At 41.4% G+C, this 24132-nt stretch overlaps 1 protein-coding gene across 6 annotated transcripts in view; it reads right to left on the bottom strand.

Annotated features, from left to right (window-relative positions):
• The window catches only part of LOC129841435 (disks large-associated protein 4-like), a 243014-nt gene extending 223336 nt beyond the window's left edge, over positions 1-19678 (bottom strand). For all 6 annotated transcript variants that reach the window (XM_055909702.1, XM_055909710.1, XM_055909727.1 and 3 more), the window contains exon 1: positions 19283-19678. The gene's annotated coding sequence lies outside the window, so the exon portion shown is untranslated. The remainder of the gene's footprint in view (positions 1-19282) is intronic.
• Positions 19679-24132: the final 4454 nt, after the last annotated feature.

Raw genomic sequence — 24132 nt, 5'->3', positions numbered from 1 at the left:
TGCCTTTACGTGATGACGATTCCAACGGGCTCGATTGCTCGTTCACAGGCCCTACAAATGAAAAAAACCTTTAGCTAGCAAGTCTTTTCTTGCTGCGTAACGCGCGTGGAAGACACCGACCCTCTCCTGTTCCAAGCGTTAGTTTAGCCTGTTATATTTCTCCGGTCATCTTTTCACTCGTTATAGGAGTTAAAAACATCATAAGGTAGTTAATTTAAAGCGTTTTATAGCAATTTATATCCGTTTAGTGCGATTTTGGGACATTTATTTTTGCAACGATGTGAAAAGTTGGGCATGCTTTTCAGTTCATCCCGAACTCAGTTGACATTTCCACATGGCAAGAGGACAGCTTTCCACCAAAAGACGATTTCTCCCAAGAAAGGATCCTTTGCCCAAGATACTGATGGAAGAACAGCTCAAGGTAGGACATTTTTATTATGATAAATCGTGTTTCTGTCGAAACATTTTAGTGGCTTAGGACGCCATGTTTTTTGACGTAGCTTCGCTTGGCGCAAACTGTATTGAAAAGTAAGGATAAATTAAAAAATGTAATAACGCAATTGTATTAAGAATTAAATTGTCTATCAATCCCTGTCCACCCTATATTTTTTAGTCACGTTTATGAGTATTTATGTATAAGAGTAGATCACTGTCTAAGTGGCGCAAGGACGTTTTCTTTACCAGCCTGTCTACATTTCACATTGTCTAACCATGATTTTGGTGGCTAAATATAAACATTTTCGATCAAACTGTATATGCATGTTGTAATGTGATGTTACAGGAGTGTCATCGGAAGAATTCTGAGAAGGTTAGTGAAAAAATTAATATCTTTTGGCGATGTTGACTTTTATCGCTCACTTTGGCTAGAATCAATGCTGGGCTGCTAATTGCTATGTGCTAAGCTAATATAACGATTTATTGTGTTTTCGCTGTAAGACACTTAGAAAATCTGAAATATTGTCTGTATTCACAGGATCTGTGTCTTTCGATTCGTGTATGCTGTGTATTTTTACGAAATGTTTGATGATTAGTAGTTAGGTAAACACGTTGCTCATTGTAATTATTCTAGTCCATTTGTGATGGTGGGTGCAATTGTAAACTATGCCATATACCTGAAATATGCACTTTTTTCTAACAAAACCTATCCCATACCATAAATATGTTATCAGACTGTCATCTAATGAGTTTTTTTGTTGGTTAGGGGCTATAAATATCTTAGTTTAGCCGAATTGGTGATGGCTACTGGTGTTGGTGGACAAATAAAAGATGGTGGATTATGCTAATGTGTTTTTAGGTAATAGATGTACATCTTTACATATTGTGTCTTCCCTGTAAAACATTTTAAAAATCGGAAATGTTGACTGGATTCATAAGATCTGTGTCTTTCATTAGCTGTATTGGACTTTAATGTGTGAAAGTTAAATATTTTAAAAAAATATTTTTTTTGAATTTCGCGGCACTGGTTTTTCAGTGGGGGGGGGGGGGGGTGTGCCGCTAGCGCCACGCTGATCCTAGACAGGTTAATGTTGTAATGTGGATGGACATTATGGTAATGAGACCTGTGAATGCTTCTGAGGCAGACAGCCATCTTTCCTGCATCCAGCTCACTAAAGTGCTTGTACAACTCTTTGCTAGTTTGTGCATGCATGCTGTGTGACATCCTCATGTGGACACTTCCTGGGACCTGTGTTTGATCTCCCATTGTGGGATTCGACTGGCCTACTCATCTACAGCTCAGTGGACATCAAGGACCACCACAGACTGCAAGAATTCCTTCCATTCATCAGCGCTGAACTACCTCATGCAAGTGAAATGCAAGGTATTGGGTTCGACAAATTGGTGGTTGTGCACAACTTAGGACTTGGGGGGTTTGGTTCTATTATTATTTCATTGATTGAATTGTTGTTTCATGATCTGCATTGTTCAATTGAGGTTTCTTAATACTATAAAATTGTTATTGAAATCATTTTACTCCTGAAAGAAGAAAATAATATAAAAAGGCAATTTATACTTTTCATGAGTATAGCTGTTATAGTAACACATCTTAACACATTGAGGTTATTAGGAGAATACAGCCCATTTAAAATAACCCTTATTTGAAAATAAACATTACAGTTTTACAGTTAATTATATACAGTAGACTAGAGAATAAAGCCTCCAAAATGCTCAATTTTGTTGGGAATTTTTCGGGTATCTTTTTGCTGTTTTAAAGTTGAGGTGGAATCTCCATAAAAAAAAATTCCTTCACATTCTCAACATGGTGTAAAGAGACAAAGACCTTGAATCTAGATTCGTATGGTTTTCGGTGTACTGGCTTCCAGGTGGTCCAAAGTTCTCCGTTCAATGTCTACAAACACATTTCCTTTTTTGAAGGAGTGGATTCACCTCACTCGCTTTCGGAGTGCATTTTGAAGTCGGCACGAGAAAATGAGACGTAATTGGACCACGACAGTAGGCTCACCGCTGTTGATGGAAGCGGTCCAATTCCATTTCTCCTCTGTGTATGAAAACAGTGCATCAAGGATGTACAATACAAGGAGCTGTTGAGTGTGACCGATACTGAGGAATGGGCATTCACCACTCTTGCAGAGTACAAAGACTTGCACAGTCTGGTACGCACCTAACATTTCCTGGAGGGTCTCCTTTGGTTATATGACATAACTCTCCGAAACACATTCAGGGAAACAACATTTGTTAGCTGGGTATACTTGGTCAGGAGTAGCCTCGCAAAATAATCCACTACTAAGCTACATTACATGCTAGCAAAATGTTTTGGTCAGTCCTGCTAATAGACAAGCAAAACAATGATCATGAGCCCTCGCATCAACTTAGCTAACATTTCCCAGCCTCATTCTAACCAAATATCCGAACGGAGATTCAGTGAAAACAAAAATTGGACATTGATTGATTTATCAATACGAATCCCTATGCTTGTCTCATAGCAGCATGATGGCGCTGTCCCAGTCAACATGGTGCTGAAATCATCATCCAGTTGACCACACACTTCTATTGCTTTACATTTATTTGAATATTTGGATAACTTTTGGGAGTTTTAGTAAGCAACCATGGTCATCTTAAGCGTCCCTTCCAGGTCAATTATGAAGTTGCACTGTAACTTTGTTATTAAGGTGTCACACATAACATATGGATATTTTTTTAACACTGGAGAAGACACCCACAGTAAGAAAACACAAACAGAGATGTTAGCAACAAAACGTGCTAACATGTAAAACATACTGCAGATAAAAACGTTTCAACTACGGAAATCAAGTGATGAGAAATTGTACCTTGGCAACACTTTTAATTAAGGCAACTTGACACAAAGGAACAACCGAAATCCAACATACAGCGACACAATACCCCCAGAATACTAAATAGAATTATGAATGCGGCATAAAAGTGTAAAACAATTTTCTTTTGTTGACAGATCAAAGGCAAGGCCCCTAATAAATACATATGCACGCCCTATACTGTTATCAGGTGCATTTCCTGAGCTCTCTGGCGTCCTCACAGCATGTGTATTACTGCTCAATTGTTTCCTGAGTTGCCTCTCTCACTCTCCCTCTCTCACTCACTCACTCACTCACTCTCTCTCTCTCTCTCTCTCTCTCTCTCTCTCTCTCTCTCTCTCTCTCTCTCTCTCTCTCGTTCCCTCTCTCTCTCTTTCCCTCTCTCTCTGTCCCTCTCTCTCTTTCTCTCTCTCTCGCTCTCTCTCGCGCTCTCTCTCGCGCTCCCTCTCCCTCCCTCTCTCTCTCTCTCTCTCTCCATTAATGGATCGTAGAGCACCACAGAGAACTCTGGCAACAAGGCTCTCGCCCACTCGCTAGATTCAGGAAACACACACACACACACACACACACATACGTATGCATATACACACACAAAAACATACATGCACGTATGCACATACTGTATACGCACACACAAAACACACATGCATGTATGCACATACAAATACACACACACCCTCCATTGAATCTCTGAAGCTTCTGAATAAACTTTTATCTGGCAAAAAACACTGAAAAATCTGAATTCAGCCCGTGGAGACAAAAAAACTGATACACAGCAATATCGGTTCCTTGATTTATTGGCACCGTGAAAACTCACACAGGAAAAATGCACATGGGATCTGTGCCTTACAAGACAATGAATGTGGAAAACCTAATCATGGCTCGCTGCTAATTTGTTTCCTCTGTTTGTTTCTCTGTGTTTTCTTTTCTTCGTCAAGCTATTAATTGTGGCACATTGTTTCTATTGTTCTCCGGGTGCATGTAGTCAAAGTTAATATGCCATTTGTGCTGGGGAATTTGCTCTATAGCTAACTATCAGGTTCAACAAAGCAATTAAAGGGTTTGTCATACACAGAGCTTAGCAAGGACACACTATGTGTCTACCCCACCGGAAAACACAATAAGGGCAGCGTCACACAAAGGCTGCATTAAGACAGGCAGCCCAATTCTGATATTTTTCCACTAGTTGGTATTTTGACCAATCAAATCAGATCTTTCCACATCATATCTATTTCAGAGCTGAGCTGATTGGTCAAAATACCAACTAGTGAAAAAGATATCTGAAATGGGCTGTATGTCTAAACACAGCCATACATACATAGGTTCAAATAGTATTTGAAGTCTTTAAAAATACTTTGTGTTAACTTGAGCTTAAATGCCATATGGGCAGAGTTTGATGTATTTGGACTATTCCAATGGTTCCCTTAAGCCAGAAGCTCAAACAAGTACATATATAGTACTTAAAATGATTTCAAAGTACTTGGAATTATTTCAAATAGTATTTGAACCCAGGTCTTAAATGTCACATGCAAAAAAAGTGTGATGGGTCTGCCCTCAAAAAGATGTTGCATAAAGCTTACTTCATTTTTTTCAAATGTAGGCATGCACTTAGATTTGATTTGATTTGATTTGGATCTCTTTTCGTCCCCATTTGGACTAATCTTCCAAGAGCCCTTAAACATTCAAATAGAATTTATAATACAAACACATTTTCACATATAACACACTATTTCAAACAGACATAATATGCTAACATAATGACCCAATATATACTCAATCTAAAAAAATATTGATTCTTCATCTACTATTGTCCCACAACATTTCTATGTATTATATTTAAATCGTTTTAAAATAATGTTTATATTTATATATTTAAAGGTTTCTAGTTTGCTCAGTTAATTTATTCCATTTCTTTATTGCTCTAAATCGAAATGTTCTTTTGCCTATTTCTCTTTTCTGTCTGGATAACGCATAGATGGTGGACAATCTATTCCTAGTATTTACAGAATGTCTGTCTCTTACCAACTGAAAACCGTTGTGAATAGAACTTGGCTGTTTTAAATGATGTATATTATGAAATAAAATAAGCATGTTTTTTTCAATTATCTTGTTGATTGATGACCAACCAGAACACTGCGCATGACTGCAACAGAAGAACCATATCTCCACCTTAAAACAATCCTTGCTGCTTTGTTCTGTGCATTCTGCAGCCTCCTAACTTCACTTGATGATGCATTTCCCCAGACCACAGAACAGTAGTTAATCTGACTCTCAATTAATGCTTGTGTTATTTGCTGAACAATTTTTCCTGGTAAATATTTAACTATCCTCCTGGTTATGCATGCTGTTTTAATATTTTATTTTACATAGATTAGTTATTTGAGACGAACATGATAAGCAGTTGTCTAGCTGCACTTCCCAATAGTTTGGTTTCTGCCACTTCTTCAATTTGTACTCCTCCCATACTTCATTGTATCCCATGCTGTTTTGGCCTTTTCCTAGTTGAACAGACCAACCATAACTTTGGTTTCTTGGTGTTTAAAACACGTTTGTTTTGGCAAACCCACTCCCTGATATTCTCCAAATCTCCTTGTAAAGCCTGCTGTACCTGTTGGACCGATTGTCTTGCTGCATAAATTGTAGTATCATCTGCAAATATAGTAGCTTGAGTTTCAACTAAGGCATAGGGAAGGTCGTTGGTATATATTAAATAAAGAAGTGGCCCAAGGCAGCTGCCCTGCGGTATTCCACAGTTTAACACATGAGGGGAAGAAAATGAACCATCGATATAGGTGGACTGTTTCCTGTCAGTTAGATATGACTGTATCCAATTCAATGCTACCTCTTTAAAACCACAATGCATTCATTTTGCATTAATTTTGTCAATTTTTTAGATCTCAGTGCAGCATTTGATTTGAATAAATCCTGATCCTCTAGATCACAGGTGTCAAACTCATTCCACGGGGGGCCGAGTGTCTGCGGGTTTTCGCTCCTCCCTTATACTTGATTGATGAATTAACATCACTAATTAGTTAGGAACTCCCCACACCTGGTTGTCTAGGGCTTTATTGAAAGGAAAGACCAAAAACCTGCAGACACAAGGCCCTCCGTGGAATGAGTTTGACACCCCTGCTCTAGATAAATCAGCTCCCAGGGTACAGCAGCCAAATCATTTAGAAATAGCTCATGATTAAATGTTTTAAAATTTATTTTGACCACAATCCTAGGGGGTTTCTTTGGAACCTTGGTGTTCATGGTTATGGTCACAATAGTATGGTCTGTCCAGCCCACTGGCATTGATCTGGCTTTTAAGCATTGCAATGGTATATTACAGAAAATCAGATCAATGCATGTGTCTGAACGATGACCCAGCTTAATTGAAGATCTAGTAGTATCATTAATCATTTGTTTCAAACCACAGTTCTTGGCATATCTCATCAATTTTGTTCTATTCGAATTATTGTGATCCTTCCAATTTATATTAAAATCACCCAAGATAAATACATCTCTGTTGCTATCTGTGGCCTGGTCAAACCCAGTACATAAGTCATCCAGATAGGACACCTTAGAGCTAGGAGGTCTATACACACATCCCACCAATATGGCTGCCTGGTGAGGCAGATGTACTTGAGCCCATAGTGCCTCTATTTGACATACATTAATGTCATCCCTCCTCTTAAAAGGTATATGATTCTGAATATACAGTGCTACACCCCCACCATTCCTATTCCTGTCCCTTCTCAGTAGACTATATCTATGATTCCTATCTCTTCTCAGTAGACTATATCTATGATTCCTGTCCCTTCTCAGTAGACTATATCCTTGAATGTTCATTTGCCCATCATTTACAGATGCATCTAAATGCGTTTCGGTCAAGGCCAAGATATGAATATTATTTATGTTGACCAGGTTAAAAACCTCATGTATTTTGTTAGGAAGGCTACTTCGACTTTCTTTACAGGAAACGTCGTCAAATGTCACTACTATAGTGCTAAAGCCCACGTTAACAACACATGCTTGTGAAGGCATCAGGAAGTATTATGTCACATTATGCTATTATGATTTGCTCTGCATTCCTTATAGGGCCCTTCCTTATAGGGCCATTCCTTATAGGGCCCTAGACTCTAAGGCTGCAACAGAGTTATTGAGAGTCAGCAACGTGCTCTGACAACTGCATCTCAGTCGCTCAACAGCAAAATCAGATGACACTATGCAGTATTCTAGTCACAGACACCGTCGGTTAATTGATTCTGTTCACCCCAATAGACGGGTTGGTTGTTTAGCGACAAAACCGACGTGTGTGCAATTATGGGTCAAAACAGACGGGCTTGGCTTAGACGGTTGACAACATGTAAACTATATTTTGTCTCCATAGTTTATTGTAAACATAAATACTCAAATACATAGGTTCAGATGTTGGTTGGCTAGCTGACACATTTCTGCCATATTAGCACAGACATGACATCAATCAAAACACCTCAAAACAGGACATGGTATCAATAACAAGATACAACAAGCTGAAACGAGCGGCTTCTTGTCATTGCTGCTAGCTGTCTGATTCTTTTTGTGATGATGTCAGCCAACCTGGTTGAGGCAGGTAGCCTAGCAGTTAGGAGCATTGGACCAGTAACAGAAAGGCTGCTGGTTTGAATCCCCGAGCCGGCAAGGTGGAAAAATTTCTGCCCTTGAAGAAGGCAGCTAATGCCCAGCATCTGCTCCTCAGGTGCTGAGGATGTCAATTAAGGCAGGTCCCCTGTACCGCTCTAATTCGGATGAGTTGGGTTAAATGCAGAAGACACATTTCAGTTGAATGCCTTCAGTTGCACAACTGACCAGGTATCCCCCTTTCACCGTCCCATCGATGGGGAGAGATGCCATGCCAATGTTCCCATAACAACTGGAATGAGTAAGGTAGGGCACATCTCTAGTTTCTTATCCAGCGACAGTCAGAATGAAGCCTTTCAGTAAAAAAAAAAAAAAAAAAGAAATAAGAGAATCTCAGTCCAATTCTCAAATAATTATTTCACCTCCTTGCGAGATGGATCTAAAACTGTGTCCTCGGATTCGTGCTAATGCTCGGATAAGAGTTCACTGCATACCAGGCCTATATCTCACCTTTTGGCACCACAATACATTCTAAGTAACAGTCACCTAAGGACCGGTGACTGTTATAATTGAGCTATTGGCAGCTTGACCGGCTCCTCACAGAGATGCATCTGTCGAGAGATGCCCATTTTCTCTCCATTAGAGTTAGGGATGTGCCGGGGCCTTCCAGAAACAGGCTGGGTAGTTAGCGTCCAGGCTATCATTCATACTAGGAAGAAAGGCAATTTGATTGAGGCCATTCAGAGAGAGGAGAGAGGGATCTGCATTTTAAATGTACGCTGCTGGAGTCTGGAATAGACTGGTCATTAGGTTTGCGGAGGGAGATAGAGGGATGGAGAGAGAAAGAGAGAGAGGGGTGTGAGAGGGAGGGAGAGAAACAGGAGAGAGTTGAAGAGAGTGCCAAGAGGCAACAGATAGGCTACAGTATTGAGTTGGGACAGTCATGGTTAGGAAGACCAATGTGGGTATTTCCTTATAAAGCAAAGCCTATATTAGGGGTTATTGTGGTACCATGACTTGTCAAAATCGATTCTCTGGGTGACATGGAAGATTGATGGGGTGAGGTGGAGACAAATTAGCAATCAGAGGGGAGTGAGAGGTGGTTTTTCTTCCTCTCTAACTCCGCCTTTCTCTCTCTCTCTCTCATTCACTTTATCTCTCTCTCTCTCTCTCTCTCTCTCTGGTGTCTCTATTTGTCACAGCCTTGAGTTAAAGAGGCCATGGTCAAACCTCTAAAAATACTCCTCTATCTAGGTAGGGTGGAAAGGGAAAGAAAGAGGGGGGAGGGGTGGTCTGCTCTCAGAAACTTGAAGGACTTAACCTTTAACTGCAATGGCCTAAATCAGGGTCACACAGAGTGCTTCTTGGTAGTCTTAAACAAATCTACTTTGAAACAAAAAGTATACCCCTCACACATAGTTATGGGCTTAAAAGAAAGAAGACACCTGGACTATGAAGATTTAGAGTTGAAATGAATTATATTTTGAGTTTGCATCCCAATATTACACTTTATATACATCACAGAAGACTGAACTTTAACAAAACTGTTTAACATAGAAACACTGGAATTTGGGTGGGTTTTTAATTATGAAATAATGAAAAATATGAATAACATTCCACCCATAAGGCCACTAGGTAGTTTGACAGAAGGAAAGGTCTACCATGCTTGGGTTTGTATGAAAGTCCTAAGTAGCATGAAGTGATGCACTAGCAATGCGAACTAATGCTATTTTGGACTTCAGGACACAGTAGAAAACGTTTGAATGGGTCAGTTGCAAAAGTCTCCGCTGCGCTGTCAATTATTGGGGATCTGATAGGCATTACAGCCCAAGCAGTCATACTGTTGCACATAGCAGAAGCCTTCATCGCACCCGGACAGGAACCAACTGCTTCCTCCACCTCCACGCTCGCACACACACATAGACATAGCAAAAAAATCCAATACCAAGTCATCATAAGGCTATTTCACACTCCATTGGCCCTCATCCATTATAGATTAGCATGGTTACTTGCGCACGTCTCTGCTGCACTGTCAATGATTGGGGATCGGATATTCTATTAGGCTGGCCTGTTAATTAGATTGAAGTGAATGGGTCCCACTCACTGTGGTGCTGAAGATCTGACTCTAGCTCAGACTTTGTTTCAAATAGTATTTCAATTAATTTCAAATAATTGAGCTGGAATTGATTAGCCTGCCCTGCGCAACAGAACCAATAGAATAGTCGCAAAACTGCAAAACTCCGCCCATCTGGCACTCCAGGGCAGGCTAGAGAAAATGCTCAAAGTATTTGAACCCAGGGATGCTCAAGGTCAGTACAGAAGCATCATGGGATTCCGAGGGCCAAATGGGGACGGGTCCTAAAGCCACAGGTGATTACGATGTATTCCAAATGCATTTTCTACGCAAAACTGCACCGAGTATTATCAGCAAGGTCACCCGTGATACAAGTCAGTATTCAACGTCCATCCTTGTCTGAGAACGTCAGGAACTGATGTGGAAACCGGTCACTAGGGCCAATAATGAGCATGCTTACCTTCAAGTAGGTTTCAGTTTTGCTAGTATGTTGTAGATTGTGAAAGAGCAAAAGCATCTGCCTTTGGATCCAAAGGTTGTGCGTTCAAAATAATTTTTCAAGAATTCTGTTTTAAGCATGTCCCTAACCTTAACCGTTACCTTAACTATTCTGAGTTGATGCCTAACCTTACAAATTCAGAGTTAATGCCTAACCTTAAAAATTCAGAGTTAATGCCTAAACGTAAACCTAAACGTAATCAAAATTTGACGTTTGGAACAACTTCGAAATTTGATGTTTGAGTAACATGGATGAACGTTTAATTCTGACTTGAGACTGTGAGAGCTGGTAGATTATAATATCGCGATTGGATGTTGAAGTCGCTATCTCTATTGGAAAATCCATTGCAGATGTAATGTACAGGTAACTGAGAGGGTGCAGGTAGCGTAGCGGTTAAGATTGTTGGGCCAGAAACGGAAAAGTAATTGGTCTGAATCCACGAGCTGACTAGGTGAAAATCTGTCAATGTACCTTTAAGCAAGGCACTTAAACACTAGTTGATCTAGATAAGAGTGTCTGCTAAATGACTAAAATGTAACTGCCAAAATAACGCAATCACTTGAGTAAATGAGGAATCGCCTGCAAAGTTTACTGAAAGCATGTGCTTCCACACAGGTGTGGTTCCGGAGTTAATTAAGTAATTAGCATCCCATCATGTTTAGGGTCATGTATGAAAATGCTGGGCAGGCCATTATCATAGCTATTATGGCTAGGCCCCCATATATATATATATATATTTATATATATATTACTATAAGTATTTATACATTACTGCTACCAGTCACTTTTCAGCCCAGTTTACATGTATTCAGGTATCCTACTACCAATCACTTTGTATGTATAAACCCACCTCAACTACTCCAGTACCCCTGCACATTGAATAAGGTACTGGCACTGACCTGTATATATACTGAACAAAAATATAAATGCAACATGTAAAGTGTTTCATGAGATGCAATAAAAGATCTCAGAAATGTTCCATTAGCACAAAAAGCTTATTTCTCTCTAATGTTGTGCACAAATTTGGCTACATCCCTGTTAGTGAGCATTTCTCCTTTGCCAAGATAATCCATCCACCTGACAGGTGTGGCATATCAAGAAGCTGATTAAACAGGATGATCATTATACAGGTGCACCTTGTGCTGGGAACAATAAAAGGCCACTCTAAAATGTGCAGTTTTGTCACACAACGCCACAGATTACTTAAGTTTTGAGGTAGAATGCAATTGGCATGCTGACTGCAGGAATGTCAACCAGAGCTGTTGCCAGGTAATTTAATGTTCAATTCTCTACCATAAACCGCCTCCAACATCGTTTTAGAGAATGTGTTAGTTCGTCCAACTTGCCCCACAACCGCAACCCACCATGGCAGTCCAGGACATCCACATCCGGCATCATCACCTGCGGGATCGTCTGAGACCAGCCATCCGGACAGCTGATGAAACTGAGGAGTATTTCTGTCTGTAATAAAGCGCTTTTGTGGGGAAAAACTCTTTCTGATTGGCTGGGCCTGGCTCCCCAGTGGGTCGGCCTATGCCCTCCCATGCCCACCCATGGCTGTGCCCCTGCCCAGTCATGTGGAATCCAAAGATTAGGGCCTAATGAATTTATTTCAATTGACTGATTTCCTTTATATAACTGTAACTCAGTATAATAGTTTCAATTGTTGCATGTTGTGTTTATATGTTTTGTTCAGTATACTTGCATTCTTGTGTTTCTTTAATAATTAACTCCCACTGTGGTGCTTGCGTCGTTTTTATTTCTACTTTTATGTGTTCTTTTTTCTATTGTTATCTCTATCATTATTATCACTGCATTGTTGGAAAGAGCTCCCAAGGTAAGAATCACAATGTACTGTTTTACACCGGTTGTGTCCTGTGCACGTGGCGAATAAACTTTGAAACTCGAAACATGAGTTAACTCATGTGTGGCCTGTGGTAGTCGAGCAGTTACCGGCGCTGCCTTTCTAGCACCCCATCTCTCCTTGCTATCCTGTCTTTCTTCACTGTCTCTGGCTAGAGGCCAATGTACTTGAAAAATCGTTTAAAAAAAACAACTCACATACAGTATAGCAAAACAAGTCCTGCAGTATGGAAACACCCAAATATACAACTCATTTCACCATATTCGAAAACTAAAGAACCCCTGTCCACCTTCTAGGCTTAACACTCTCATTTAGCAGTTAGCCACAAACCGGCCGTATCACTCGCTAGCACTGCCTCAACCTGAGACCTGTCCTTGCTGCCTGTGTGTAGAATAACAACTTTCTCAGCACAGCAACATAGACCAACCCCAGCCATGACATGAGTTTTGGCATCGTGCCAGTCTTGTTTCTCAGAGATGGGCGGCTCGCGTCGCTATTAACGGCCTGCCAGGTAACTTGCACCCTTAGCGCCCGTGACTAAGCAGATCCCCCACACACGCACACACACACCTTGGTGAAGACAGACGTTTTAATTAGAGGCATATCGCTTCGTGTTGGGATGACTGGGGAGTACTTTATTGATGTCAAGAGTCTCTTACTAACTCTATTCCCATCCGGTCTCCACGGAGACCCAGGAGAAGTCTGAGAGGGGGAGAAGGTTGGAGAAGACAGCAGGACCACACTCCAATCACCCGAGTTCGGGAAAGAACCCACAGGGAACGAGGCAGGAGTGCAGGATACCACCACTTGTGTTCTGCAGTCCTGCTGGTTTTCAGTTCTGTAGTGCTGCTGCTTTTCAGTTCTGTAGCACCTGCTGGTTTTCATTTTCTCCTTTGCACAAACAACGAAAGGCCTGTAAAGTACATGATGCTACTGTAACAAAGTAACTGCCCATGAGAAGGTAGCCTACAATCTCCGATGCATTGAAAATATATATTTTTTAAATGAAATAACACATGTACAACGATAGTGATCATTTTAAGGGTACAAGCCTGAAATGTTCTGTTACCGACAAGAAGAGACAATCAATGGCAGATAGCGTCATTTCACACCTAACGGCAATGTTTAGGAGAAAACGCCCAATGCAATTCACACTTTCCTTCCTGGCAAACAGTGTTCTCCTTGAGTTATCAGACTGCTGATTAATTCTGTTCAGCATGAACTATCGCTGTGCAACACCAACATCACTTCCTTTTCAATATTCTTTGTTGATCTCTGTTGCATTTCAACTGGCTCATTAGAAGCCAAGCTAGCTTCTCTTGTCAGTGCTTTAACATCTCTGGCTGACTTTTCAAAAGCCCAAACATCTTTTCGCATACTGAGAGTGGCTGTTTGACATTTCCACAGGCTAAATTATTCACTCTTTTGACAAGACGTGGCAAATGCTCAGGAAAGTAATTTAAAGTCCGACGAATGTTTTTGCTCTCAAGCTAGGGAAAATGATTCACCCTAGGTGGGCCTAGTTTGAAGTCAAACAAAGCAAAGCTGTGATCTTTATAGGTTATAGCTTCACTGAAAGGATATATTACACCAAAACAAAGCACATATATTGATATGAAGTCATAGCTTGCCTTTTTTCTCTACAGATGCTAGGCCTGTGATTAACACAAAAGCAGAGAGGGAGGACATCTTACCTCGAGTAAGGTTGTTTAAATATAAACAGTTGCTACCTTATCTGTTTGTGTTAGCTTCAAATTCCAAGCGTTTCCTCTGTGTATGAATCCTCCTGTGCTTGCTGCCCCTTTCCATCCGCATACCTCAGCCTGGGAAGCCAATATAATGACTTCCACCATTATTTCTCTCTTTTCCCTCTCTTGTCAGATAACCATAATTACTCACATCCACAACCATCCCTTTGCAATGGATGAGCAAACATCAATGGTTTCAAAAATCTACCAGCTCACAAGAAAATATAGAAAATGTTTGCAACAGCTATCTTGGGGGAATGGAAGCTCTGGATTTTAGATTTTTTTTTGATCTCACTCTCAGAATTCAGCTTTCTCTCATTGATGCAACATGGTGTAATCTAGCTGTCCATCTGAGAACTGGAATGCACACCTCCATCTCGGCAGATATTCAATACAGCATGAGCTATACATAATGCATGTCCTGCCCCTGCCATATACTATCCTATGAAACCAAGCCTCTATGCGCAAATCAAGGAAATAGTAATGACCTGCCCTTATACTCCTGGGGTTAGGAGATGTGAGATATGAGCTTTATTTTTACCCATTATGTAGGTCACTGTAAAACAATTGGAGTTAAATATAGGTTTTATATAAGAATGGGCACAGCAGGGTTTGGGGCAGGTCATAATGTAAACAAACATTACAAACACTGAATTGATATACAAAGAATTATGCCGGTAAGGAATTAGTGTGGTATAAACATCATTAGTTAAAAGCTTATTTAAAACAGGGTTTGAAATAAAATGTTGTTTGTTAACAATTGTCAAATTTGTTTTTGTTTTTCTATGGTACATAATCCGAAATATTTCAAAAGATATCGCTTCCACACCCCCTCCTCCAGGTTTGGTGAATTGACCAACCAGACGCTCAAGACTGCCATGGGCAAGTCCCTTGATTGGTTCCAGGAAGTGTGGGAGAACAACCTGAAGGTGATTCTCTTTGCACACAGCAGCAGCATCCAGGCCGAGTACGGACGGGAGCCGCAGCTGTTGACTGAGGTAAACAACGCGATTGTATACACAATTACTGCATAAACTGTAGTCTTTCAAATGTTGTGATTGACTTAGTGTTGTTGTTTTGTCAATGGCTAATTTTGTGTAACGTACTTTCAGATCACTGAAACCCCACCTGATCTGGTGGAAGTTGTCGAACCAGATCAGAACGCCTTCGAGGACCACCTTCAGGCACGGACTGAGAAGGATGTGGAGGTTTTTGACCAGGTAAAAATGATTGCCTGCTGTTAATTCATTTGAAAACGCTGCACTAGTCCGTCACATTTTCTCACAGGGAAGTGTAACCTGTGTGTTTGCTTGTTAAACATCTCCAACCCGTTTTTCTTTGAACTCTGCTCCTGTTCTCCAGGACCTCGGGGTTCTGTCCAACACCCAGACGTGGACCCACCAGATGTCCTCCATCACCAACCACCCTCCACCCTTTTCATGACATCATCTACAGCTACTGTTGTCGTCATTATCCGCCAAGAAAGTTTTCTCGCTCTATGAAACTGGGCACATACTATTTGAGATACACAGACGAACTAAAAACACTAGCACTGTAAACACTCAGAACAAAGAGAGCAGCAGCGCCTGCACTTGGAAGTCTCCCTCTTCAAAGTGTTCATTATTGTGAGTTGTAAGGTATCCTTTGATGGTATTTATTTGTTCCACATTATTCGTAGTTGTATCCTAGGACCTACAATAGATACATATATGAGCTATGCAAGATATATATATATTTTTAATCATAATAGAGAACTACTGAAATTATAGATAAGGGAAGGGCAGGTTAAAATAAAAACATGACAGCCAGACAAGTCAGTGTATGAATCAAACTGATTTGCATATGAACGGAGTGGAAATTAGCTGACTTCCTGATCTGTAAGGTAAGTACATTTAACGTGTCACGCAGATTCCATGTTTTCTTTGCCATTTCCGAAAGCTAGCAACGTTTAAGACGTGGACTTCAAGTTGTAATGTTAACAAGGTACACAAAAGTAGTTTGAATGAATGTTTTCATTTAATTAGCTAAAAAAAGAACTTGTTTAAACAGGGAAATTGTCGCGGGAAACAGCCTTGTTTACATACCGATGATGAAAAGAACGTCATTTAGGCTGTAATGATCTCCAAAATTCCAATCATTAGGTCGTCACACCGTTGATATACCAACGGACGCTAATATTGTGACGTAGAGGGGGACACTATTTGACATGACAGGCACCTTACGGAAAACCACATGAATTTCACGTGATCACATGTGAATTGTAAAAAACTAAACGTGTTTTAATGTGATAACATGTGACAATATGTAAAGCAACATGTGATAACATGAAATTGCACACGTGATAATGTGATCACATGTGAAGTGTTCCAAAAACACGCTTTCACATTTTCCACGTGAAATCAGGTGGTTTTGCTGTTAGGAGCGCTATAGCGCTGAACTTCGGCAATGCTTATTGAATCGAGCCCCTAACCTATGACTGACCCCATTTGCAAGAAGTGACACACTATAAAACACAAATGGCTCCTAGCCTCCTAAGCATGCTTTGTGTCCCGAAAACTAAAACGAAATAATATAAAATGAGATAAAACTGTTTTTATACAACTAATACTAAATAAAAACTTAAACTAAACTGAATTTCAAATCAAATAAAAAACGTATAAAAAAACGAATATAAAAACGCAAAACTATAGTAACCTTTGTGTGTGTGTGTGTGTGTGTGTGTGTGTGTGTGTGTGTGTGTGTGTGTGTGTGTGTGTGTGTGTGTGTGTGTGTGTGTGTGTGTGTGTGTGTGTGTGTGTGTGTGTGTGCGTGTGTGTGTGTGTGTGTGTGTGTGTGTGTGTGTGTGTGTGAAAGAGAGAGGGAGCATGGTGAGAGATACTGAAAGTTTGGCATGGGTGCAGCCAGAGAGAATAGAGTGAAAATGAGAGTGAAAACGAGAGTGATAGAGTGAAAATGAGAGAGAAAAAGAGACTCAAAACTGTCTGCAAGCTCCCATAGCCTGGCAGCTCTCTTCTCTTTTCCAGACATTTTTTTCTAACTGAAGCCGCTAATGCAGTTAGGCCACGCTATTGAGGTCATTTGAAAAAAAGCCCATGTTCAAAGGGCGCCGGCGCTAAACCCAATGTTAATTTGATGGCATGAAAGACACAGTGACCTAATACTGTAGAGTCGGGAGCATTATGGCGCACATACTATTCAGTGCCAAACATAACTCTTATCCTCATGGCAATCTCACTGTAGAGGGAGAGCTGCTGAAGTCTATTTGATATAATGGACTACATATAAATGAATGGTGTGGGAAAAAATGCTATCGATTTATTTTGATTAGCAGTCTATCTTTGCCCAGGTGCGTGGTGCGTCTGTCACTCTGTGAATTAGACGCGGCGACTCATTTTGCCTCGTAGTATAAATGACTCTATAATTGTGGGACAGAGTCTGTGCCAGAGTGAGGACACGGTCGTCATCTCTAGCTAGACGAGTCATCGTTGCTCCCTTCCAGAAAACATGTGAAGAACTCCACATCCTCATCACACCCTTATACCCCGAGGGTAGTAGGATAGGTGACTTCAAGGGTTCTCTGTCACTGACAAAGTCATAGAGGGAGGCAAGAGAAGTTAGTTACATAATGTCAGGGCCGGCTTCGGGCATAAGCGACATAACCTTTTGGAACTCAGTCGGGGTCTCAACTTACTGTTGAAAGTTAGAATAGTAAAATACAAGGTTGAAGTTCGAAATTTGGTTGAGCTTCAGCAGTTTTCCCTTGTTTTGTCAGTCACTGACTGACAGCCACTCAATTAGCCATGTCAGCTAACAATTTTTAGATTGGTATGTTAGTCTAGCCAGTTATCTAAACATGTAGTAATCGTGAACGAATACTGACCGGGCACGTGCCCAGGGGCCCTGATTCCAGGGGACCACCATCGATTTTGTTAGTCACTCTCACTCAGATATCATTAACATGTCATAAGTCATAGCTAAATGTGTAGAATTGCAGGAAATTCATTATAACATTGGGACATTTTCTCTCCGCCTCTTGGCAAAATGTGTAGAACTGCAGTTAACTTGCCTTAAAACTGCAACATTTTCTCTGTGCCACATGGAAAAAATGTGTAGAATTGCAGGAAAATAACTTTAAAACATATATTTTTCTCTCCGCTGTCAAAAATAAGTGCCCACTTCGTCGGGCCCCCCCTAAACCAAATCTCACTCAAGGCCCCCCTAAAAGCTCCAGCCGGCTCTGGATAATGTGTCAACCTTCAAAGTAGGTGGACATATGGTACTCTGGCCCATGAACGACTCGTAGGTGTTGGAAGCAGGCAAGCATTGCTAACAAGACTCACATCAGTGCCACCTGACAACCCAGCGTGTGGTAAGCTCAATTTTTCCCCCCTGCCCAGCTTTGGTTTCATCCAAGTATTGCAATCTTTTTCAGGCTGCGCAAAACAATAAATAGGCCAACTCAAAAACCACGGATAAGGCTACCGCAAGGATCAATGTTGACATTGTAACAGCTCTCGCACTTCCTCCTCTTACCTTCAAAACCAAACGTGCTTTTCTTTCACTTGCGCTTTCAACAGCCAGACAATTTGCTCCACATGAGCAGGCTAGATGCTCGACAGCATTTGAGACTGAATCTTTTAAACTGTGTGACCACACTTTGATCATACAAGTTTCATTGGCATGCGCGAAATAAAACTAGGAGAACTATACTGTATCTCAATAAATTACTAATATTACACTCTTCCTCCTGCATTCAAATTGGTCGTCGCCCAACCCCCCTCTTTCGCCAATGGAAAAAAACCTCTCTATGTTCAACATTATTGCTCATATTATTTATTTCGTTGAATAGTGATGATCGCTGTAAAATGAAGCTTCATACGGATGGACAACACGACAGGGCTACATGTCACACAAGCGGCTGAAATAACCCACTTTCTCTCTCTCTCTTTTTTTTTTACATGTGTCAACCGGCATCAATTCATTCCTGTGAATTCAAAACACAATGATTCAAACCCCATCTACAGTCTAGACTACTGCAGTCAGAATAAATTTATGAAAAACACGTATGCAGTCGCTGAATAACATAACTGGCTTTCTCCAAACATATAAACATGAATATTCCTGTCATGTTTTTGGTGAGGCTATTTGCCTAAACAACAAACGCCACATAACACAATGAATTCAACATTTTTCAAATCATACCTTCTGGGTCATCAACTTTGCTATTTTGTCGGTCTGTAGAGGTGTTTAACAGACTTGTTATCCTGGTCTTATTGGCGATAACTTGCCGAGTGGGGCTCTTTTTTTGAGAGTAAAAGAAACGCTTATAAGCACGAGTATGATAAACGGACGCGGTGCTCCAGTTATTAAATCGCACACTTCATCGACGTCGAGTCTGTTTTTCGTCCGTGCTGTCTGTCTCTCTCCGCTTAGGTGGAAATGCGAGCGCCCCGGTTCACAGCGATCCCCATTACTGGGAAGTTAATTCACGTTTGCATTAGGGAGACAGCCTAGACATGGGCACTGTGAGGCAAGGCAGTTGAGGCAGGGAGATGGTGCACTTGGGGAAAACAGAGCGGAGGAGGGTGTGTGTGTGTGTGTGTGTGAGAGAGAGAAAGAGAGATAGAGAGAGAGAGGGAGAGTGAGGGGGGGGGGGGGGGGGAGAGAAATTATAATCAGCACCATGGACAGCACACTGGGCGTCTAGACAGGAGCAGGCTACTTTGCACTTGCTTTGATCGGTGATTTACATAAGGACTGATGATTCGGAATGAGCTTAGAAGAAAACATGGCACTAAAAAAAAACTCATGTGATTTTATTTCTTCTTATACATAACATTTTTTTCTTGTACGGTACCGTAAGATGACGCCGCTATTAGATGGCCATATAATAACAGAATGTAGTAATAGAGGTGAAGAGTAGGATGTTAAATAAAAAACAAGTGTCACGTTTGATACGCGCTCCCTACAGGAGGTCAAGGACACACACACACACACACACACACACACACACACACACACACACACACACACACACACACACACACACACACACACACACACACACACACACACACACACACACACACACACACACACACACACACACACACACACACACACACACACACACAGACACACTGTAACGGCTCTCGTTTGTAGAAGGAAGAGTGGACCAAGGCGCAGCGTGGTAGAGGTACATCGTATTTTTATTGAAGACACCAAAATAACAAATACAAAAAAACGAAAGTGAACAGTTCTGTCAGGCACAGACACTAAACAGAAAACAAGATCTCACAAAACCCAAAAGGAAAATGTCAACTATTATATGATCCCCAATCAGAGACAACGATAGACAGCTGCCTCTGATTGGGGACCACACACGGCCAAAAACAAAGAAATAGAAAACATAGACTTTCCCACCCAAGTCACACCCTGACCTCACCAAACATAGAGAATAATAAGGATCTCTAAGGTCAGGGTGTGACACACACCTCTATATCATATCACTTCTGGGTAACAATTAAGTAGCTTAATGTGATTGTTTTCAATTAAAATGGTCAATAAAGAAAGAATACAAATTATTAGCAAAGTACATTTCTCAAGAAAGAATTTGGTTAGGGCTGTCTGGGAATGGTCTGACATTTACCAGATATTTACCAGACATTTACTAGATACTGTGAGAAAGCATTGACAGGTGTTGGAAATGCTGCAGGAATCATGCCTAAAACTAGAAGGCAGAAGAGTAGGAACGTGTGTGAAGGAGTGGAAAGGTGATTAGTGATATTATTATATTACATTTACATAAGTATTCAGACCCTTTACTCAGTACTTTCTTGAAGCACCTTTGGTAGCGATTACAGCCTTGAGTCTTCTGGGGTATGACGCTTCAATCTTGTCACACCTGCATTTGGGAAGTTTCTCCCATTCTTCTCTGCAGATCCTCTCAAGCTCTGTCAGGTTGGGTGGGGAGCGTCACTGCACAGGTATTTTCAGGTCTCTCTAGAGATGCTCGATCGGGTTCAAGTCCTGGCTCTGGCTGGGCCACTCAAGGACATTCAGAGACTTGTCCCGAAGCCCCTCCTGCATTGTCTTGGCTGTGTGCTTAGGATCATTGTCCTGTTGTATGGTGAACCTTTGCCCCAGTCTGAGGTCCTGAGTGCTCTGGAGCAGATTTTCATCAAGGATCTCTTTGTACTTTACTCCGTTTATCTTTGCCTCACTCCCAGTCCCTGCCGCTGAAAAACATCCCCACAGCATAATGCTGCCCCCACCATGCTTCACCGTAGGGATGATGCCAGGTTTCCTCCAGACGTGATGCTTGGCATTCAGGCCATAGAGTTCAATCTTGGTTTCTTCAGACCAGAGAATCTTGTTTCTCATGGTCTGAGAGTCCTTTAGGTGCCTTTTGGCAAACTCCAAGCGGGCTGTCATGTGCATTTTACTGAGGAGTGGCTTCCATCTGGCCACTCTACCATAAAGGCCTGATTGGTGGAGTGCTGTAGAGATGGTTGTCCTTCTGGAAGGTTCTCCTATCTCCACAGAGGAATGCTAGAGCTCTGTCAGAGTGACCAGCGGGTTCTTGGTCACTTCCCTGACCAAGGCCCTTCTCCCCGTTGCTTAGTTTGGCCGTGCGGGCAGCTCTAGGAAGTCTTGGTGGTTCTAAACTTCTTACATTTAAGAATGATGGAAGCCACTGTGTTCTTGGGTTCCTTCATTGCTGCAGAAATATTTTGGTACCCTTCCCCAGATGTGTGTCTCGACACAATCTTGTCTCTGAGCTCTAAGTACAGAATCCGTCCACCTCATGTCCAGTCAATTTAATTTACCACAGGTGGACTCCAATCAAGTTGTAGAAACATCTCAAGGATGATCAATGGAAACAGGATGCACCTGAGCTCAATTTCGAGTCTCATAGCAAAGGCTCCGAATACTTATGTAAATAAGGTATTTAAGTTTTTTTTATACACATTTGCTAAAATTTATTTATTTATTTATTTTTATTCTGAAAACCTGTTTTCACATTGTCATTGTGGGGTGTTGTGTGTCAATTGATGAGGAAATAATGATTTAATACATCTTAGAATAAGGCTGTAACATAACAAAATGTGGAAAAAAGTCAAGGGGTCTGAATGCACTGTATATTCACAGCTGTCAGGCCCCTCTGTTTAATCACACAGGCCTGTTTGATAGAGTCAACACGCACACAGCCGTGGTGCACGTCCAATTTACAGAGCCCCATCAAATGCTTCAGCCAAATGTTAACATCTGATCTGGCTGTCACTGGTGTCAATGAAAGGCCTTTCGCATTGTGCAACGTTAATTAAACATCAAATCCGTTGCCCTTTTTGACCAGAGAGAGGTAGACGGGGAGAGTACACAAAGAGAGAGAGAGGACGAGAGAGCGATTTAGAGAGAAAGCTGATCACTCAGAGATACTTTTCTGTTTGTATTTGCTTGTTCTGTTTCTTTTGGGAAGCTCGGACGGATTCAATTCAAAAAAGGAAAGAAAACTGTGTGCCTTGGGTTATGTCATCATGTAAGTACTCAGATTAAGTTTGGGTATTACGTTTGGGTATAAAGGGAACAAAAGTAATTGACTTTGATCCAAATATCAATAGATACAATACTATCTTGTTGTGCATTGTGGGTGTGCTTGATTTAAACCCTTGAGCATGTCTATTTGATTTCAAAGTACTGAATGTTTTTAATCCGCAACACAAAAGCCTGGGCCCGAAAAGGACATGCTTCTGTAACATCTCAAATAATCCTATTCTCAACAGTAGGCTTGAGTCAAAAGATGGCAGGCGAGCCTAACGACTCCCAACCAGTGACTTATTCAGACAATGGAAGTAAAAGAATAAGTAAAGCCAGGAAAGCCCCAAAGAGATAAGAGTGGGAAGCAATATGAATGCACAATGTATTCCGACCTCATTGTATTCGCCCCAGAGTGATTCTTTCACAGCTATGTATTTCCACTGTCAACACCTCTCGAATTGGATGTTAGACGTTCTTTGAATTCTTCTCAGCTCGTTTGCTTAATTATCACCCCCAGTGCTGCACTTTTAAATCTGCAAACATGCCTATTCTGAGTGTGGGAGGTGACTTCGCAGCTGAGAGAGGATGCCTGCATCAAGTTATTTTCTCCCCTCTTCTATTTCTAGTTCAAGTGAAGAAGGAACAAAGGTGAATCACACACAGTCTCTTAACTGGCTCAAAGAGAGTGCTGTTTGAGAGCCAATCGCGTGGCTTCGGTGCTTGGCCTCCACCTATGAGGTCGTAACCCAGGAAGTGGACAATACACTTCCTGGGTACCCCCCACTCACACATGCAGACAGGCGCGCAGGCACACACAGGGAGAACACATATTAGTTGCGTCCTTCATTTGTTAATAACCATGATAAATACTCAACCATATCATCAAACAACCAGGTTTTTTTTATCCTAAGATCATAGGTGCCACAGCTGCAAAGTAAGAATCCCTGAATCCTCCTCATATCAGTCGTTAGATTCTAGACACACACAGCACAATGTACACCTTGGCTGCACGCCCCAACTGACAATGCATGACCTTTGCCTGGGTCGGGGAGAGAAAAAAGACAAGACTAGCATCCAAACCACATCATTGATCTCGCTTACACTCTGAGAGGTCACCCCAATTATTATCAGAAGCACAGAGTCGGGGGAGGATGAGGAGGAGTGAGGACTAATTATGGAAGTCTATCTTAAGACAAGGCCGGGTGATGAGTTATATTTTTTCTTCTCTTCCCTCCTTTTTCCCTCCTCTCAATCCGACTGGAAATGCCAGCGAAACAGATGTTAGAAACATTTACCATCTCTAGCTCAGGCTCCCTTGCACCTACGCTCGCTCTCTTTCTCGCCTTGTTTTTACTCTCTTTCTTCTTCTCTGGTGTGATTTGTAGACACTCCACATCACCCATGTCACCCATGAATGCACACACACACACACACGCACACGCACACGCACACGCACGCACGCACACACACACACACACACACACACACACACACACACACACACACACACACAC

Source organism: Salvelinus fontinalis, chromosome 3 (genome assembly GCF_029448725.1).
Source record: "Salvelinus fontinalis isolate EN_2023a chromosome 3, ASM2944872v1, whole genome shotgun sequence".
In the NCBI taxonomy this organism is placed as follows: Eukaryota; Metazoa; Chordata; class Actinopteri; order Salmoniformes; family Salmonidae; genus Salvelinus; species Salvelinus fontinalis.
The sequence above is the reverse complement of the archived record's forward strand: the minus strand, read 5'-3'. Positions and strand labels throughout refer to the sequence as shown.